Below are 20,760 nucleotides of genomic sequence, written 5' to 3'. Positions count from 1 at the left end.
ATCTACTCATAGAACTGCTCATGATGCCACTATTGGGAAACGTAGTAGAAAAGAAAAAATTGCCCTGCCATCACCCAGGAACACTATGAAGACGCGATAAATAGTTTAGATTAGATCATTACCGACTCTGAGTTGTAGTGAAAGAAGACGAGTCGATGTAGATCATGCTTGGAGTCCCTTGAACCATAGATGAACGATCCCGTGAACCGCCCATGAACAGAGGATCGAAATCACGACCTCTCCATAGTTTGCAAGCGTACAGTCTTCATGATCCGGCGGCGCTTCACCGTCCAGAGCTAATCGTCGCTGGAGAATTAGAGGAAGGAGACTAGAGCCACATTGGGCTTCTAATTATTAGGATTAGAGGAACTAGATCTAGCTCTAATTGGAATGAGTAGAACTAGACTAGAGAACTATAATTATGAGGATTAGAGGAACTAGATCTAGCTCTAATTGGAATGAGTAGAACTAGACTAGAGAACTAGAGGAGTTCTCTAGTCTAGTTCTACTCATTCCAATTAGAGCTAGATCTAGTTTCTCTAATCCTCATAATTAGAATCCCGGTTTGGTTCTAATCTCCTCCCTCTAATTCTCAACCGATGATTACCTCTGGGAGGCAAAGCGCTGCTGGATCGTGAAGACTATATGCTTGCAAACTATGGAGAGGCCATGATTTCGATCTTTCTTCTGGTATATATATATATAGGTTTGATAAAGCTTGGATGTCTTGCCACCTAGCGGGGGTTGTTGGCTCCTTGATCCCGCAGGGAGGGGTCACCCACCTCCAATATGAGGACAACACCATGATCATGGTGGAAGGGTCGTGTTGTGGTTTTGTCACGGCAGATGCCCTTGTCAAAGGACTTAGGTGGGGAGCCATCGCAACTTACGTTAGCTTGAAGGGGTTGAACGGGACAAAGGGCACAAGGTTTACCTAGGTTCGGCCCCTCCCAACGAGGTAAAAGCCTACGTCCTGCTTTGTGTTGTATTGATTGGATACCTATTACAAGGGAGCGGAATCGCTTGACCAATCTATCGTTTGATTGTATCTTGAGTCACTACAAAAAAATACACTTCCGTGATGATACGTGTTTGTCACATTAGGTCATGTTTTCTATCATGCATGTACATCCATGACAATTTTATGACATAATCAAGATAGTCATACCTGTGATGTCGTAGAAGTGTTCCATGACATTACCAAAATTATCATCACGAAAGTGTTCACTTCCATGACGATAAATCACACGTCATAGAATTGCTTTCGTCAAGGGTAACCGACATGTGGCATCCACTGTAATGGGTCACCATTAAGCTATAGGGTTCCCGTTTGGATCCGATAACCCATTAACAGCCCGGACCAATGGGGATTTTCCATGTGTAAAATTCTCAATGGCCAGAGGAACCACGTGTCGGCTCACCGTTGGGGCAGATGTCATCCACTCATTGGACCGAAGGCGCCTATGATACGTCGACACGTGGCATGTCCCAACAGAGGCCCATTCCTATGAAAAGGCTGACCCATTTGACTTGGTCAAAAGGTAGTGGGCCGGCCTATGGAAAGCCTATTAACGGCCTGTTCGCATATAGCCCATTTACAACCTGCTAACTCAGGACCTGTTATGGCCTATCCGAATTAGGCCCAATAGCGTCATCTGGGCCATGTAATATGATTCCAGCCCGTTGTAACTTCCAGCCCATGTATGAATCAGGACGTCTTTCAGCCCATATGAGGCCCTTTGTAACTCTTGGCCCATTAACGACACGTGGTGAAGCTGGCCTGTAATGAATAGTGTATCACTTTATACCCACTAACGACCCATTATTCCATTGGGCCGTTTCTAGCCCGTGTTATCTTTCGGCCTTCTCAGGGCCCATTTATTCTTGGGCTCATTTCTAGCATTCGGTTAATCACGGCGCGTTACTGGCCTTTTTTGCTTGTGGGCCAAATTTAGCCCGTGGTTACAGTCGGCTCATTTGTGGCCCATTAATCCATTGGTCTGTTTTCATAACGTCATCAAATAAAGCCGATTAATGATGGCCCATTATGGTCGGCCCATGAATGGACAATTCCAACTCTAGCCCGTTTATGGCCCATAATGTGGTCCGTTATTGGCCCATGTTTGGCAAATCGATCATACGGCCCGTAGAAGGCCCATTGATGCTACGCCCCATAGAAGGCCCGTTGTTTCTATGGCCCGTAGAAGGCCCATTGCTTCTATGGCCCATAGGAGGCCCATGGCCATGTAGTTAATATGTAGCCCATGGTTATTGTGGCCTAGTTTTTAAAAATAGGTTATTGCGACCACTAGCAAACCACGGAAAAAGAACTGCACTAACTACAAGCAAACAAATAAACAAGACAACATGAAATAAATAAGCAAGAAACTTATGCTAGGCTATCACGGCTATTACACATATTACATCCACTTGGCATCAAAGTTCGCCACCAGTGCAAATATAGGGAACAAAGCAGCATATCACATACACTGGATGTCAAAGTTCACAACCAGTGCAAATAAACGCCGCAGCAAAACAAGTCCAGAACTGAAACCACTTCAGAAGAGCTCAAGAAACAATATCCTGGGTACCCATAATGCTGGCAAGAATCTTAGCAAGCTTATTAACTTTCTCTTGTTTGACGCTTAAATCCTCCAGCGCTTGCTGTTGCACCAGAAAGTATGCATCTGAATTCTGCAGGGACTTCCTCAGTTCTTTGGCTTCTTGCCGTAGCATAGCTGACTGATGCCTTTCAACTTGTAGCTGAGACTGAAGAAGCTGAAGTGATTTAGGCAGCAAGTTCGAAGAGCTTGTGCCAGTGATACTGGCCAGTAACTCGAACACTACATCAACGCAAGACTGTGGGGTTGTCTCACTGTCTACAAGATCGTTTTTATCACCTTTCTTGGAGACCAACATGGTTGTCTCACTATCTTGAACATTATTTGCATTACTTTATCTACCATTGCATAGTGGGGTGCTCTTCTCCAATATTCTGTTCGCATTCTACAGGAGAAACAAGCAGACACATCACAGGTTTAGCATGTAGTATATGAAACTCATTTTGGTAAACCGGTTCACTAGTAAGGTGGACAGGATAACAAAGTGAAACAAACATTTATCTATGTACTATGTTCACTGTATTGTCCATATCATTCTAGTTTATGTTGCCAAATCAAGATAGAGACACAGTTCAAATCATATATTTTTAAGACACAACAGCATAGCCAGAATATAAGTGTGAGAAACTACACAACACTGGCAACACTTGTAATGTGCATCACATGAGAACATACCTGTTTATACAACTAAAACTGAAATCAACAAAGAGCAAGAAGTTAGAACAACAATCTAGTTAAAGAAATAGGTTTAAAACATACCTGTTGCGCCATTGGAGTTTCAATTGGATCCTTCAAATTCGAAAGTAGTTGGTATTAGTAAATACAGTGATGCAACAAGAAAGGAGTATGGACCATAGCTACATAATCTGACTTGAGAATAGTTGCTCTTCTGCTTTAAACACGGAGTTTGGGTTCACTGTGGTGGTCTTCGTGCTTTGGGCACTGCAGTTGGTTTACAAACTGCTCGTGTGGGGGTACTCTGTGGTGGGCATGGTGCTATGTCAACTAGAAGTGGGTTACTATCCGCTGGGGTTGGGGTTAGATGGGTTGTAGCTGGTTCTCTGTCCAACGGTGTAAGTGTGCAATCTGGAAGAGTCTCAATTATGTGTGTTGGGGCTAGTCCGTGGGCCAGTACAACCATGGTTCTATCTGCATCGACGGGTAGCACCGTATTTTGTGAAGAATGGGTTTTTGCTCCCTTAGATACTGCCATCACCCCCTCCAATTCAAATGGCCAATTAACAAGAAAAGAAATCGAACATACAGACATTGTATGATAGACTGATGTGGTAATTGACATATATGTTGTCTAACCAAACATGACAGCATGACACAATTTCACATATATGATGGCTAACTAAACAGGATAGCATGACACAATTTCAGATATATGATGGATAACTTAACAGGATATAATGGCATAATTCAACATATGATGAGTATCTAAACAGGATGACATGACAAAACTATATGATGTCTTTCTAATATAGGGTGGGATGAAATAATTCACATACATGTTGTCTAAGTATACAGGATGGCATGATATAATTGACATAATTGATTAATATACTAAGTAGCTGGCACTCGCATGTATGATCTCTAAACTAAGCGGATGGAATTGAATATTGCGCATATGATGTCTAAACTAAGCAATGCAAGACAACATATGCATGATATGAGAAATATAAACATTGCAAATTAGAGCATACACCTCAGGTGGGATATATGACTGGTCATCTGTCTTTGAATCCTCCTCTGAGGAGCTACCTATAACCATATAGATATATGCTTCAACAAGTACCATTGCATGCTCTAAAGACCTTGTTTTCACTCCTGATTTTTCCATAACCGGCTCAGATGGCTGATACACATGAAGAGTAGTTCAATATACACAGATTGTCGACAAATGGAATATGTGATGACAGGAAAGGATGGCATGAGATAATTCACATATATGATGCCTGGCTACATGGCGGTGCATACTTCACATATATGACAACTGGCTGACAAACATGGCATTGCATAATTCACATGTCTGATATAGAAAGCAAACATGAGGCATTCACACAAAGCATGTCTAACCTAAGCAGATGGCATGGCAATGCAAGACACCGTATGCATGATATGAGCAATATAACCCTGCCAAGTTAGAGCATGCAACTCGGGGGGGGGGGACGACTAGTCATCTATCTCTGAATCCTCCTCTGAGGAGCTATCTGTAACCAGCAAGACAGGTAGCCGTGACTACTCAAAAGACCTTGTTTTCACTCTAGATTTTCCCATGACTGATGTCGGTGTCAAAACCGGTGGATCTCGGGTAGGGGTCCCGAACTGTGCGTCTAAGGTCGATGGTAACAGGAGACAGGGGACATTATGTTTTACCCAGGTTCGGGCCCTCTTGATGGAGGTAATACCCTACGTCCTTCTTGATTGATCTTGATGAGTATGAGGATTACAAGATTTGATATACCATGAGAGCGTTGTGGCTAACCCTAGAAGTCTAGCCTGTATGATTGTGATTGTTCTCTACGGACTAAACTCTCCAGTTTATATAGACACCAGAGGGGCCTAGGGTTATACAAGGTCGGTTACAGAGAAAGGAAATAATACATCCGGACGCCTAGCTTGCCTTCCATGCAAAGTAGAGTCCCATCTGGACACGGGAGGAAGTCTTCTATCTTGTATCTTCATGGCCCAACAGTCCGGCCCATGTCACACAGGCCGGCAGCCCGAGGACCCCATAATCCAGGACTCCCTCAGTAGCCCCTGAACCAGGCTTCAATGACGAGGTGTCCGACGCGCAGATTGTCTTCGACATTGCAAGGCGGGTTCCTCCTCCGAATATTTCAAAGTAGTCCTCGAACACAGAGAACGTGTCCGGTTCTGCAAAACAGGCTCCATAAAGAGTATAATATTTAACAAGTCCCATCTACTGACATTTTTGTAGTGAGACGCCACGTCTCCGCCCGGGCATTATTTCGAACCGTTTTTAGCCTCCCGCTCCATGTTTCGAGACGTGGTTTTCATTGGCACATCTTGTCGAAACAGAGATCGTGTCCCCTTATTGCGGGATTCTCATCAATACGGGCGTGGGTAATCCAACCGCGCCGCCTGCACGGCCCTTGGGGAATAGGCGAGTTTTAAGGCGAGTGGGGAGGCGCTTGATATTCGCTTCCTTTATAAAGAGATAAGGATTCACCTCTTTCACCCACGCCTTCCTTCTCTCTGCCCATCCATTCTCGAGCTCCAGCACCCAAGCTCCCATCTTTTCCACCTCAAAAAAGCACTCCAGCCATGCCCGGATCCGGAGCGCAGGGCAAGTGGATGGCCTCCTCCATCACGGAGAAGGACATTACAAAGCTCCGGGAGGTGGGGTACTTGGCCCCAGAAATCGCCCACCGGCTTCCGGCCAAGGGGTAGATCGTCCCCACCCCACAGCCTCATGAGGGTGGTATTCATCCCCCACTTCGTCCGCGGGCTGGGATTTCCTCTCCACCCATTCGTTTGTGGACTCATGTTTTACTACGGGCTAGATTTCCATGATTTGGCCCAAAATTCTTTCCTCAACATGTCGGCATTCATTGTTATGTGTGAGGCCTTCCTCCGCATCCCACCTCACTTCGGCCTGTGGCTGAAGACCTTCAATGTGAAGCCGAAGGTGGTGGGCGGTCAACACGCAGAGTGCGGAGGTGCCATGGTGGGCAAGATGTCCAACGTCCCATGGCCCAAAGGTACCTTTGTGGAGACCGTCAAGCGGTGGCAGAAGCAGTGGTTCTACGTCACAGAGCCCCACGACACCACCTGGGCCGCGGCTCCCGAATTCAAATTTGGGGCCCCAATGCGGCTTACCTCCTGGCAAGAGAAGTTCCTGGACTGGGCATCATCGGACGAGCTGGTTGCACTGTAAATGCGCATCAAGAGCATGGGGGACAAGAATATCAAGCTCGTCAATGTGATCCAGGCGATGCTTTTTCTCCGGATACTTCCTTGCCAGAGGTGGACTTGCAATTTATGGGAGTTCGATTCGGCCAAGCACCAGACCCTTCAATAGTTCTTTGGCACTACTCACGAAGACATCTGGAGGGTGCTTTTTAAGGCCAATGAAACGTGGCCAAAGACGACCGAGGACCATGGTTACAACCTGGCCCATCCCGCTAGTCCAGTAAATTTTCTGTATTTCGAGATGTATCCTTCACCTGTATATTCAAGGAAGACGGCTAAGCTTACCTATCTATCTTTCCAGGTCTGGAGAAAGAAGGTGGAGCAGATCCAGTGTCTGGCCCCGCTACCAGAAGACCCAACAATCCCACTTCTAACGAAGATGCTAGTTCCATGCCTTACCACGCACCGGAGAAGAGGGGCAAGAAGAAGGCCAAGGAGATCCGAGGTGGTCTCCGCTGCAAAGGCACTTCGGACGTGACATCCGAAGATGCCGAAACCCATTCCTCCCCCACTACCGAAGACGATGAGGAGGAGGAGGAAGAAGAGGAGGAAAGCAACTTACCCCCCGAGGGGGGAAGGAAGAAAAGGTCAGCCTCCACGGATTTGGAGGCAGAGGCGCCCAATAAGGGGAGGGTGTTGGGTAACATAGTAATTTAAAAAAAAATCCTACGCACATGCAAGATCTATCATGGAGATGCATAGCAACGAGACGGGAAGAGTGTTGTCAACGTACCCTCATAGACCGTAAGAGGAAGCATTATGAAAACGCGGTTGATGTAGTCGTACTGAAGGAAATATGCCCTAGAGGCAATAATAAAGTTATTATTTATTTCCTTATATCATGATAAATGTTTATTATTCATGCTAGAATTGTATTAACTGGAAACATAATACATGTGTGAATACATAGACAAACATAGTGTCACTAGTATGCCTCTACTTGACTAGCTCGTTGATCAAAGATGGTTAAGTTTCCTAACCATAGACATGAGTTGTCATTTGATTAACGGGATCACATCATTAGGGGAATGATGTGATTGACTTGACCCATTCCATTAGCTTAGCACTTGATCGTTTAGTTTGTTGCTATTGCTTTCTTCATGACTTATACATGTTCCTATGACTATGAGATTATGCAACTCCCGTTTATTGGAGGAACACTTTGTGTGCAACCAAACGTCACAACATAACTGGGTGATTATAAAGGTGCTCTACAGGTGTCTCCAAAGGTACTTGTTGGGTTGGCATATTTCGATATTAGGATTTGCCACTCCGATTGTCGGAGAGGTATCTCTGGGCCCACTCGGTAATGCACATCACTATAAGCCTTGCAAGCATTGCAACTAATGAGTTAGTTGCGGGATGATGTATTACGGAACGAGTAAAGAGACTTGCCGGTAACGAGATTGAACTAGGTATTGAGATACCGACGATCGAATCTCGGGCAAGTAACATGCCGATGACAAAGGGAACAACGTATGTTGTTATGTGGTCTGACCGATAAAGATCTTCGTAGAATATGTAGGAGCCAATATGGGCATCCAGGTCCCGCTATTGGTTATTAACCAGAGAGGTGTCTCGGTCATGTCTACATAGTTCTCGAACCCGTAGGGTCCGCACACTTAACGTTCGTTGACGATATAGTATTATATGAGTTATGTATGTTGGTGACCGAATGTTGTTCGGAGTCCCGGATGAGATCACAGACATGACGAGGAGCTCCGGAATGGTCCGGAGGTAAAGATTCATATATTGGATGATATGGTTTGGCCAAGGGGTCAGGCCCATGGGGCTATAAGTCGGTGGAAAAGGAGTTTTGCGGCGGCCAGGGGGCCAAACGCTGGAGACCCTGGTGTCTGGCCCTGGGCCTGACGCCGAGGCCCATGGCGTCTGGGCTAGATGCCAAGGATTGTGGTGTTTGGTCCTGGAGTCCGAGTGGGACTCTTGCCTTTCGGGCAAAACCGACTTTGAGGAGGCTTTTGCTCCAAGTTTCGACCCCAGGGCTCAACATATGTGACGCCCCGAGACCGATGTGCCAGGTGTCTTCCAGTTATTCGCCGTCATTGCCATGTCATTCGCTAGCGTGTTGCATCTTGTCATTGCATCATATGCATTGCATCATCATGTTTTCAAAACTTGCATCCGTCCGGGTTTCCCCAGTTCTCTTTGTTGTCCATTCCGAGTCCAGACACACTTGCACGCACCCGCGGCATGTCCGAAATAGTATTGTATAAGTGGCCGGAAAAAGTTCTCAGAATGGGATGAGAGTTGACGTGTGGTCTTATTTTAGTGTAGCTAGACCGCCTGTCAAGTTTCATCGCATTCGGAGTTCATTTGATGCCCCAACGGTTAACTATAGCGACATTATAGTCGGTCATACGTCGGACGTTTTCGTTCTCCGAAAACTGTTGCCGGGTTTTCCCTCTCTTTCCTCTCTAGCCCTTCTACATAGCCACCTAGGCCCAGCCTACTCCTCCTCGTGCCTGGAGCCGTCCGATCGCGATCCGAGGGTCCGAAAACGGATGAAAACCCCTAACCCTAGACCCCTGCCTATTTAAGAAGCCCCCCTTGCCATTTTTGGGCATCCCTAGCCTTCCACCTACCTCTAGCCCCCTCCCCCATCAATTTCGGCACCGCTCCAGCCCCACCTTGCCACTTGGCGCCGCCCAACAGGGCCGGCCGCCACCTGCGCCACCGCTCAGGACCGCTCCCGCGCCTCCACGTCGCCCCTGGTCTCTCCGCGCCGCCGCGAAGCCCGCTGGCCCACCAGGACCCAGATCGGGGCCCTGGAAGCCCATCTGCGCCCGATCCTGAGTCAGCGCCTACTCGCTCCCGCTACACCTCCTCGATCCGATCTGGATCGGGAGGGAGGCCGCCGCTTGATGCTCCCGCAAGGCCCGTCGGCCACCGGAGTCCACCGCATCGCCGACGACCCTTACTCCGCGACGTCGCCCAGGTCGCGTTCCCGGCCGCCAGCTCCTCCCTTCCTCCGTTTATATTCCTCCTTCCCTTATAGCTTGCTCTCTCTCTCTCTCTCTGGTCATACACAGCGCTGCCGCTCGGAGTTCCTCGCTGCCGCCCAGCTTCCGGCATCGTCCGGATTCGCCGGATCTGGCGTCCCCCGCCCCGGATCCGCCTCCCACTCCGATCCCCGGCCTCCGCTTCATCCCATGCTGCCCTCGTCGGAGAACCACACCGCCAGCTCGTCTTGCATCGTGGGGAGGACGACGACCGCGCCAGCGCTCCCCTGTCTCGTCTTCGCCATGGGCCTCCACCGCCAAGGCCAGTTCGCCCCGGCCCAGTTCCACAGCGCCAGCCGGATTCGGCCTCAAGGCCGATGTGAGCCGCCCTCCAAATCCCCTCTTCCTGTTAGGCCAACAGGATTCGGCCCATGTAGCATTTTTTTCCCTCGAGACGAATTTAGCTAATATTCCTGAGACGGTTGTTTTGCAGAAAACCCCTTCATGATCATTCATTTAATAACTTCACAACCGTGCATCGAATCTAAACAATTTATATATGTAACCTGATTACAATTTCATCTAGTTTCACAAAATCCAACTTTCATGCATGTTTAAAATGTTTAAAATGCTGTTTGTGTAATTTTGTCCATATGCCATGCTAAAATGGTTTAATTCATAGCTAAATAACCGTAGCTCCGTTTTTAACAAACTTTATATGTAAATGGGGTAGAATTTTGCCTAGTTTAACATGGTGGCATCATCTTGCATGTTTAATAACTATAAAATATGGTTTAGGGCAGAACAGGACCAAACCTAATATATGCACATGGGGATTTACCGGAAGTGTTGTTCGTTGTTTCCAGCCTCATTTAAACTTGCCAAGATAGGTAGTTTTCTTTTGCTTCACCCTCTTGCCATGTTTAACAACATTTAATATTGTTGGGTACATAAACAAGATCGAACTAAATAATGGATGTGGTGTTCCGTCAATATGCAACCCGTTGCATATTGAGCTCCACTTAATTTGTAGTTTTGGTTGTTGCACTTTGCCTTGTCATGCATATTTAAATCGGACATGCATCATACTTGTTTGCGCATCGTGCCATGTTGTTGTAGTGGTTGTTTACTATGTTGTTTGCTTTATTTCCGGTGTACTTCGTCTTGGTAATCCGGTAACGTCGTGTTGTGAGGATTCGTTCGACAACGTCCGTTTGTCTTCTTCATGGACTCGTTCTTCTTCCTTGCGGGATTTCAGGCAAGATGACCATACCCTCGAAATCACTTCTATCTTTGCTTGCTAGTTGCTCGCTCTTTTGCTATGCCTATGCTACGATACCTACCACTTGCTTATCATGCCTCCCATATTGTTAAACCAAGCCTCTAACCCACCTTGTCTTAGCAAACCGTTGTTTGGCTATGTTACCGCTTTGCTCAGCCCCTCTTATAGTGTTGTTAGTTGCAGGTGAAGATTGAAGTTTGTTCCTTGTTGGAACATGGAGATGTTGTTCCTTGTTTGGAACATGTTTACTTGTTGGGATATCACAATATATCTTATTTAATTAATGCATCTATATACTTGGTAAAGGGTGGAAGGCTCGGCCTTATGCCTGGTGTTTTGTTCCACTCTTGCCGCCCTAGTTTCCGTCATATCGGTGTTATGTTCCCGGATTTTGCGTTCCTTACGCGGTTGGGCTATTATGGGAACCCCTTGATGGTTCGCCTTGAGTAAAACTCCTCCAGCAATGCCCAACATTGGTTTTACCATTTGCCACCTAGCCTTTTCTTTTCCCTTGGGAGTCGCGCTCCTGAGGGTCATCTTTATTTTACCCCTCCGGGCCAGTGCTCCTCTGAGTGTTGGTCCAACCTGTCAGCTGCCGGTGGCCACCAGGGGCAACTCTGGGCTGGCCTACCCGTACCTAGGACAATTTGAGTGTGCCCTGAGAAAGAGATATGTGCAGCTCCTATCGGGATTTGTTGGCACATTCGGGCTGTGTTGCTGGTTTAGTTTTACCTTGTCGAAATGCCTTGTAACCGGGATTCCGAGTCTGATCGGGTCTTCCCGCTAGAAGGAATATCCTTCGTTGACCGTGAGAGCTTGTGATGGGCTAAGTTGGGACACCCCTACAGGGATTTGAACTTTTGAAAGCCGTGCCCGCGGTTATGGGCAGATGGGAATTTGTTAATGTCCGGTTGTAGAAAACCTGAAGTTGACCTTAATTAAAATGTATCAACCGCGTGTGTAACCGTGATGGTCTCTTTCCGGCGGTGTCCGGGAAGTGGACACGGTGTTGGAGTTATGCTTGACGTAGGTTTTCTAGGATCGCTTCTTGATCTTACTTTTATCGACCGTGCTTTGCCTTCTCTTCTTGCTCTCATTTGCGTATGTTAGCCACCATATATGCTAGTCGCTTGCTGCAGCTCCACCTCATACCTTTACCATACCCTTAAGCTTAAATAGTCTTGATTGCAAGCGTGTGAGATTGCTGAGTCCCTGTGGCTCACAGATTACTATTAAACCAGATGCAGGGCCTGATGATTCCGCTCCAGATGATGCAACCAAGCTTAGGAGGAGCTCGATGAAGATCTTGTCCTTTATGTTGTTTCGTTCTAGTTGATCAGTAGTGGAGCCCAGTCGGGACGATCGGGGATCTGTGTAGCATTTGGGGTAGTCTTCTTTTATTTTGGTTCCGTAGTCGGACCTTGATTATATTTGAATGTTGTAATGTTGTACTCATGTATTTGTGTGAAGTGGCGATTGTAAGCCAACTATGTATCCTTTCCCCTATTGTATTACATGGGTTGTTTGTGAAGATTACCTCACTTGCGACATTGCTTTCAATGCGGTTATGCCTCTAAGTCGTGCTTCGACACATGGGAGATATAGCCGCATCAAGGGCGTTACAAGTTGGTAATCAGAGCCTTCCCCGACCTTAGGAGCCCCCACTGATTGATCGTTTTTAGCAGCCGAGTTGTGTCTAGAAAAATGTTTTGAGTCATTTAGGAATTATATATCGGAGAGTTTAGGAATTATTTTTTTACTTCCCAGTCTCCTCATCGCTCTGGTAAGGCATCCTGACATAGAGTTTTGACTCTTCTCTTCTCAAATTTCACTAAATTTTTTTAGGATCACGCAGGTATCTTGGAATCGTTCCGATGGTTTTGTGATGAGAACATTGTCTTGGTGCCTCCTGTCAGGGGTTTTGTGGCAGTGTCCCGGGGAGTTGAGCTCCGAGGTGTTGTTGTCATAATTATATCGTTGCAGTTCTGGAATACCTGAGTTTAGTACGCCGACATCGAAAATCTCTTTTATGCAGTTCGTTGGTGAGATAACCTCGACGCCACCCAGTACTGGGGCGGGAGTTCGGGAGTATCGCCATAACTTGTATAACGGATGCTTTTCGAAGGTTGAGGTAGATGGTTTCCGAAGTTTTCTTGGTTATGTGTTGAAGGATGGATACAGCTGGATGTAGGATTTGCTAGATTTGGGTGAGATATTATGCTTCCCCTGTATCCCCAACACCTGATTGCATAACCGGAAAGGTTCGGGAGTTTCATAAGTGGGAATTCAAGTAGATCTTAGGATATCTTTCCGACAGATGTATGATATGAAATTGGGGTTCGACCCTTGTGGTCCGCCTATTCACGGTTGGTTTTACAGTGGTCTCGTTGTGTCTCAAAGAGTCCTTGGCTATGCCGACTCGGGGACGCTTCGTATGTCATGTGCACTGCCTTGCACATGATGGTGCTGTACGATCGAGCCCGTGTAGGCCCCACCACGAAAACTTCGGACGAAATCTCAGTCATATGTTTGTTCCGGCTTATTCTGCAAGCCAATCCTTTGTTTTGTTTTGAGTTGTGATATTCGAGTTGCTTCGAAGTCAAGTGTTGATTCCATACCTTCCCCAAATGGTGTTCTCATACTCCGATGTGAATACTAATCCTTCTTGATCATCGAGATTGTCATGTCAATCTTTTTAAACCGGTGTGTTTTCTCCTCAAGCGAATCCATTCTTTTTCAACGTCCGCAAGATCAATTATCAGTTCTTCTCAATGGTGTTCGTTCCATTCATCCCAAATTGTCTTTGTTTTCCCGCCCACCCACCCATTTTTCTTCAAGGATTCAGATTTCTTGATCAAGTGGTCATCTTATTCATATGAAGTCTCTCCATTCCTTTTTACGTCAATGTTCTTATCCGTTGTTTCTCAGGAAGATGCCAACGGAGCTTCAAGTTCGTCACCCTTCACTCATTTTTCTTCTCCGGTGGTTTAAATTCAAGCGTTATTGATCATATCTTTCTCCTCGTTTCAAATACCTTCTCATGCCGGTGCACCTCATATTCATTCACTTCTCGCTATTTAATTGTTCCAGAGTGCTCAAGATATCTCGAAGATTCGTGTTTCCACTCTGCATTCCTTTCAAAATTCTTTTCATCGTTGGCTCAACCTTTCCATTCGTCATTTTGGAGTGTCTAAATAATTCATGGTGGTGTTTCTCGTCATCATTCTCAACATTTAAAGACCAAGGAATAATTTTCTCTTCAATCATATCCGTTCTCGTGAAGATTCGTGATTCTAGCTTGTTGCCTTCCTCTCATAATTGCTTTCGATTGTGAGAATTCTTTTCACCCATCCGGAGTAATTCAGGAGTCTTTCTAGTTTGTTTCTCCGGAGCCCATCATTTTAGAAGATTTATTAATTCTCAGCTTTCAGTTATCATTATCCAATCCTACCGGTGCATCGTTCAAGAGATCTCTAATCGGCTCATGATCTCTTCGTTCTCATGGGTCTAAATTCTCTCAAGCATCTTCATTCATTTGCTAATTCTTCCCGGTGTCTTCCTTATCTTTTCTTTGTTCATTTTTAATTCTTATGGTGGTTCGTTCAAGAGTTTTCTTCCTTCATGTATCATATCTATGCATTCGTGCTTTTCAAATTCTACCGTTGGATCATTGAAGACTTCCTCAAGTTTGCGCCATATCTATCTTAATCTTTCTACGAGAATAAGTGGTATGCCAAATCCGTTGCTTGTCATCAATTTAAATTGGTGAAGGATACGCATAACATAATTCTTACTCTTGTTTCATCCTTATGTTAATCTTTTCTTCCGGAGTTTGTTCACGATGATTAAATTCTTGGGTTCAAGTGCTCATCCTTCTTTCCCGGAGTTCCAAGCTCTAATTATCATGGAGATCCATCTAAATCATTGCAAGGATTCACCTTGTGTTTTCAATTTCTCTTTCTTGCTATTCTTTTCTTACCGAAGTTTCTTCATGGAGGCTATACATGATGGTTCATCAAGGATTTAATTTCCTTCTCGCAGTGTTCTTTAAGATTCTTTTTAGAGGAGCTCAAGCATTCTTCATCTTGCATTCCAAAGTGCAATTCTTTCTACCGTATCATTTCAGGTGGTTTTATGTCATTCTTGATAATTTGAGTTCATGTTTCATGATTCACATGTTGTTAAGAATGAGGTATTTTAAATCCATCAACCTCTTCATTGGAGTTATCTTGTGTCATATTTCACCTAAAGCCTTCCCTAAGGATTGTTGCTATCTATGGTGCTTATAAATGATCCAAATTCTTCATTTATCCTTTCCGGTGTGATATAGTTTCTCGTCTCCTTGTTGATATCAATCCAATTCTTCTTCCCGTGAGTGGCAGGTTGACACCTCATAATTTGAGATGTATTCCATAAGACCATATCAAGCTTATTCTTTTCGTTGTCGGTTTTGCAACAACTCCGTTCGACCCTTCTCCTAAGGATACCTTTTCAAGCTCGTTTGTAGCAGAAGTTGGCATTTTCTTCTACATTCTTTTGTCTCAATTATCTTTATTCTATTCTTTCTCCCGGAGGTCTAGTGATGTTGCTCTTTTCACTCCTCATATCGGTTTGTCAAGATCATGTTCTTTCTTTTGCTTATCCATTCAACCAGAGTGTCGTGTCCTTCATTCAAGTTCTCTCATCTTATCAAGTTTTGCCTACCTTCTCAAACTAGAGTGCTGTCTGAAATCTTTGTTACCTCTTGTGCCATTCTTTCAATAGTTCCGGGGGCAGTATGTTGTGATTTCATCAAGTATCTTCTCATCTAACCAAGTTCTTATTCAATTCCTTTTCTTTTTAGTCGGAATGCTGCCCAAATTATATCATTCTTAATCCTTTTCTATCTTGTTTTAACCAGAGTGGTTTCAATATTTATCTTGCCCTTCAACCTCAAGGTTTTTCGCAATGTTCTTTGTTCCTCTTTTCTAGAGGAGTGTTTTCGACCTTATTCACCTTCATTGTGTTCTTTCTCGAATTTGTTCAATCTCGCAAGATTCCTTGGTTTCACTCGTTTGTCAAAGAAGCAACTTAGTTTTACCTCTTCTCTTTCTCTTCCGTTGTCCCTCCGGTGCCATTCTAGATCTCGGGACGAGATCCTCTCGTAGTGGTGGAGTGTTGTGACGCCCCGAGACTGATGTGCCAGGTGTCTTCTAGTTATTCGCCGTCGTTGCCATGTCATTCGCTTGTGTGTTGCATCTTGTCATTGCATCATATGCATTGCATCATCATGTTTTCAAAACTTGCATCCGTCCGGGTTTCCCTAGTTCTCTCTGTTGTCCGTTCCGAGTCCAGACACACTTGCACGCGCCCGCGACATGTCTGAAATAGTATTGTATAAGTGGCCGGAAAATGTTCTCGGAATGGGTTGAGAGTTGATGTGTGGTCTTAGTGTAGCTAGACCGCCTGTCAAGTTTCATCGCATTCGGAGTTCGTTTGATGCCCCAACGGTTAACTATAGCGACATTATAGTCGGTCATACGTCGGACGTTTTCGTTCTCCAAAAACTGTTGCCGGGTTTTCCCTCTCTTTCCTCTCTAGCCCTTCTACACAGCCACCTAGGCCCAGCCTACTCCTCCTCGTGCCTGGAGCCGTCCGATCGCGATCCGAGGGTCTGAAAACGGATGAAAGCCCCTAACCCTAGACCCCTGCCTATTTAAGAAGCCCCCCTTGCCATTTTTGGGCATCCCTAGCCTTCCACCTACCTCTAGCCCCCCCATCAATTTCCGCGCCACTCCAGCCCCTCCTCGCCACTTGGCGCCGCCCAACAGGGCCGGCCGCCACCTGCGCCGCCGCTCAGGACCGCTCCCGCGCCTCCACATCGCCCCTGGTCTCTCCGCACCGCAGCGAAGCCCGCGGGCCCACCAGGACCCAGATCGGGGCCCTGGAAGCCCATCTGCGCCCGATCCCGAGTCAGCGCCTACTCGCTCCCGCTGCACCTCCTCGATCCGATCTGGATCGGGAGGGAGGCCACCGCTCGATGCTCCCGCAAGGCCCGCCGGCCACCGGAGTCCACCGCATCGCCGGCGACCCTTACTTCGCGATGTCGCCCAGGTCGCGTTCCCGGCCACCAGCTCCTCCCTTCCTTCGTTTCTATTCCTCCTTCCCTTATACCTTGCTCTCTCTCTCTGGTCATACATAGCACCGCCGCTCGGAGTTCCTCGCTGCCGCCCAGCTTCCTGCTCGTCCGGATTCGCCGGATCTGGCGTCCCCCGCCTCGGATCCGCCTCCCGCTCCGATCCCCGGCCTCCGCTTCATCCCATGCTGCACTCGTCGGAGAACCACACCGCCGGCTCGTCTTGCATCGTGGGGAGGACGACGACCGCGCCAACGCTCCCCTGTCTCGTCTTCGCCATGGGCCTCCACCGCCAAGGCCAGTTCACCCCGGCTCAGTTCCACAACGCCAGCCGGATTCGGCCTCAAGGCCGATGTGAGCCGCCCTCCAAATCCCCTCTTCCTGTTGGGCCAACAGGATTCAGCCCATGTAGCATTTTTTCCCTCGAGATGAATTTAGCTAATATTCCTGAGACGGTTGTTTTGCAGAAAACCCCTTCATGATCATTCATTTAATAACTTCACAACCGTGCATCGGATCTAAACAATTTATATATGTAACCTGATTAGAATTTCATCTAGTTTCACAATATCCAACTTTCATGCATGTTTAAAATGTTTAAAACGCTGTTTGTGTGACTTTGTCCATATGCCATGCTAAAATGGTTTAATTCAGAGCTAAATAACCGTAGCTCCGTTTTTAACAAACTTTATATGTAAATGGGGTAGAATTTTGCCTAGTTTAACATGGTGGCATCATCTTGCATGTTTAATAACTATAAAATATGGTTTAGGGCAGAACAGGACCAAACCTAGTATATGCACATGGGGATTTACCGGAAGTGTTGTTCGTTGTTTCCGGCCTCATTTAAACTTGCCTAGATAGGTAGTTTTCTTTTGCTTCACCCTCTTGCCATGTTTAACAACATTTAATATTGTTGGGTACATAAACGAGATCGAACAAAATAATGGATGTGATGTTCCGTCAATATGCAACCCGTTGCATATTGAGCTCCACTTAATTTGTAGTTTTGGTTGTTGCACTTTGCCTTGTCATGCATATTTAAACCGGACATGCATCATACTTGTTTGCGCATCGTGCCATGTTGTTGTAGTGGTTGTTTACTATGTTGTTTGCTTTATTTCCGGTGTACTTCTTCGGGTTGGTTCCGGTAACGTCGTGTTGTGAGGATTCGTTCGACTACGTCCGTTTGTCTTCTTCATGGACTCGTTCTTCTTCCTTGCGGGATTTCAGGCAAGATGACCATACCCTCGAAATCACTTCTATCTTTGCTTGCTAGTTGCTCGCTCTTTTGCTATGCCTATGCTACGATACCTACCACTTGCTTATCATGCCTCCCATATTGTTGAACCAAGCCTCTAACCCACCTTGTCCTAGCAAACCGTTGATTGGCTATGTTACCGCTTTGCTCAGCCCCTCTTATAGCGTTGTTAGTTGCAGGTGAAGATTGAAGTTTGTTCCTTGTTGGAACATGGAGATGTTGTTCCTTGTTGGAACATGTTTACTTGTTGGGATATCACAATATATCTTATTTAATTAATGCATCTATATACTTGGTAAAGGGTGGAAGGCTCGGCCTTATGCCTGGTGTTTTGTTCCACTCTTGCCGCCCTAGTTTCCGTCATATCGGTGTTATGTTCCCGGATTTTGCGTTCCTTACGCGGTTGGGCTATTATGGGAACCCCTTGACAGTTCGCCTTGAGTAAAACTCCTCCAGCAATGCCCAACATTGGTTTTACCATTTGCCACCTAGCCTTTTCTTTTCCCTTGGGAGTCGCGCTCCTGAGGGTCATCTTTATTTTACCCCTCCGGGCCAGTGCTCCTCTAAGTGTTGGTCCAACCTGTCAGCTGCCGGTGGCCACCAGGGGCAACTCTGGGCTGGCCTACCCGTACCTAGGACAATCTGAGTGTGCCCTGAGAAAGAGATATGTGCAGCTCCTATCGGGATTTGTTGGCACATTCGGGCGGTGTTGCTGGTTTAGTTTTACCTTGTCGAAATGCCTTGTAACCGGGATTCCGAGTCTGATCGGGTCTTCCCGCTAGAAGGAATATCCTTCGTTGACCGTGAGAGCTTGTGATGGGCTAAGTTGGGACACCCCTGCAGGGATTTGAACTTTCGAAAGCCGTGCCCGCGGTTATGGGCAGATGGGAATTTGTTAATGTCCGGTTGTAGAAAACCTGAAGTTGACCTTAATTAAAATACATCAACCGCGTGTGTAACCGTGATGGTCTCTTTCCGGCGGTAGTCCGGGAAGTGAACACGGTGTTGGAGTTATGCTTGACGTAGGTTGTTCTAGGATCACTTCTTGATCATACTTTTATCGACCGTGCTTTGCCTTCTCTTCTCGCTCTCATTTGCGTATGTTAGCCACCATATATGCTAGTCGCTTGCTGCAGCTCCACCTCATACCTTTACCTTACCCATAAGCTTAAATAGTCTTGATCGCGAGGGTGTGAGATTGCTGAGTCCCCGTGACTCACAGATACTTCCAAACCAGCTTGCAGGTGCCTGATGAGTCCGTGCAGATGACGCAACCAAGCTCAGGAGGAGCTCGATGAAGATCTTGTCCTTTGTGTTGTTTCGTTCTAGTTGATCAGTAGTGGAGCCCAGTTGGGTCGATCGGGGACCTGTGTCAGCATTTGGGGTTCTTCTTTTATTTTGGTTCCGTAGTCGGACCTTGATTGTATTTGGATGTTGTAATGTTTATTCATGTATTGTGTGAAGTGGCGATTGTAAGCCAACTATGTATCCTTTCCCCTATTGTATTACATGGGTTGTTGCGAAGATTACCTCACTTGCGACATTGCTTTCAATGCGGTTATGCCTCTAAGTCGTGCTTCGACACGTGGGAGATATAGCCGCATCGAGGGCGTTACAACATATAAATAGAGTGGCAGGGCTAGCACCAAAGACACATCAAGAAACACCAAGCCGTGTGCCGGCAACCCCGTCCCCTCTAGTTTATCCTCCGTCATAGTTTTCGTAGTGCTTAGGCGAAGCCCTGCGGAGATTGTTCTTCACCAACACCGTCACCACGCCGTCGTGCTGCCGGAACTCATCTACTACTTCGCCCCTCTTGCTGGATCGAGAAGGCGAGGACGTCACCGAGCCGAACATGTGCAGAACTCGGAGGTGCCGTGCTTTCAGTACTTGGATCGGTCGGATCGTGAAGACATACGACTACATCAACCGCGTTGATACAACGCTTCCGTGAATGGTCTACGAGGGTACGTAGACAACACTCCCCCTCTCGTTGCTATGCATCACCATGATCCTGTGTGTGCGTAGGAAATTTTTGAAATTACTACGTTCCCCAACAGTGGCATCCGAGCCAGGTTTTATGCGTAGATGTCATATGCACGAGTAGAACACAAATGAGTTGTGGGCGATATAAGTCATACTGCTTACCAGCATGTCATACTTTGGTTCGGCGGTATTGTTGGATGAAGCGGCCCGGACCGACATTATGTGTACGCTTACGCGAGACTGGTTCTACCGACGTGCTTTGCACACAGGTGGCTATCGTGATCTGAGGTTTATCCTCATTGCTGCACAAAAGAATTATGTCCTTAATGCACCACTAGATGACAGACCTATTGCAGGAGCAGATGCAGACGTCATGAACGTTTGGCTATCTCAATATGATGACTACTTGATAGTTTAGTGCACCATGCTTAACATCTTAGAATCGGGACTTCAAAGACGTTTTGAATGTCATGGATCATATGGATGTTCCAGGAGTTGAAGTTAATATTTCAAGCAAATACCCGAGTTGAGAGATATGAGTCTCCAACAAGTTCTATAGCTAAAAGATGGAGGAGAATAGCTCAAGCAGTGAG

The sequence above is a fragment of the Triticum aestivum genome, chromosome 1A (assembly GCF_018294505.1).
Source record: "Triticum aestivum cultivar Chinese Spring chromosome 1A, IWGSC CS RefSeq v2.1, whole genome shotgun sequence".
In the NCBI taxonomy this organism is placed as follows: domain Eukaryota; kingdom Viridiplantae; phylum Streptophyta; class Magnoliopsida; order Poales; family Poaceae; genus Triticum; species Triticum aestivum.
Note: the sequence above shows the minus strand (reverse complement) of the source record.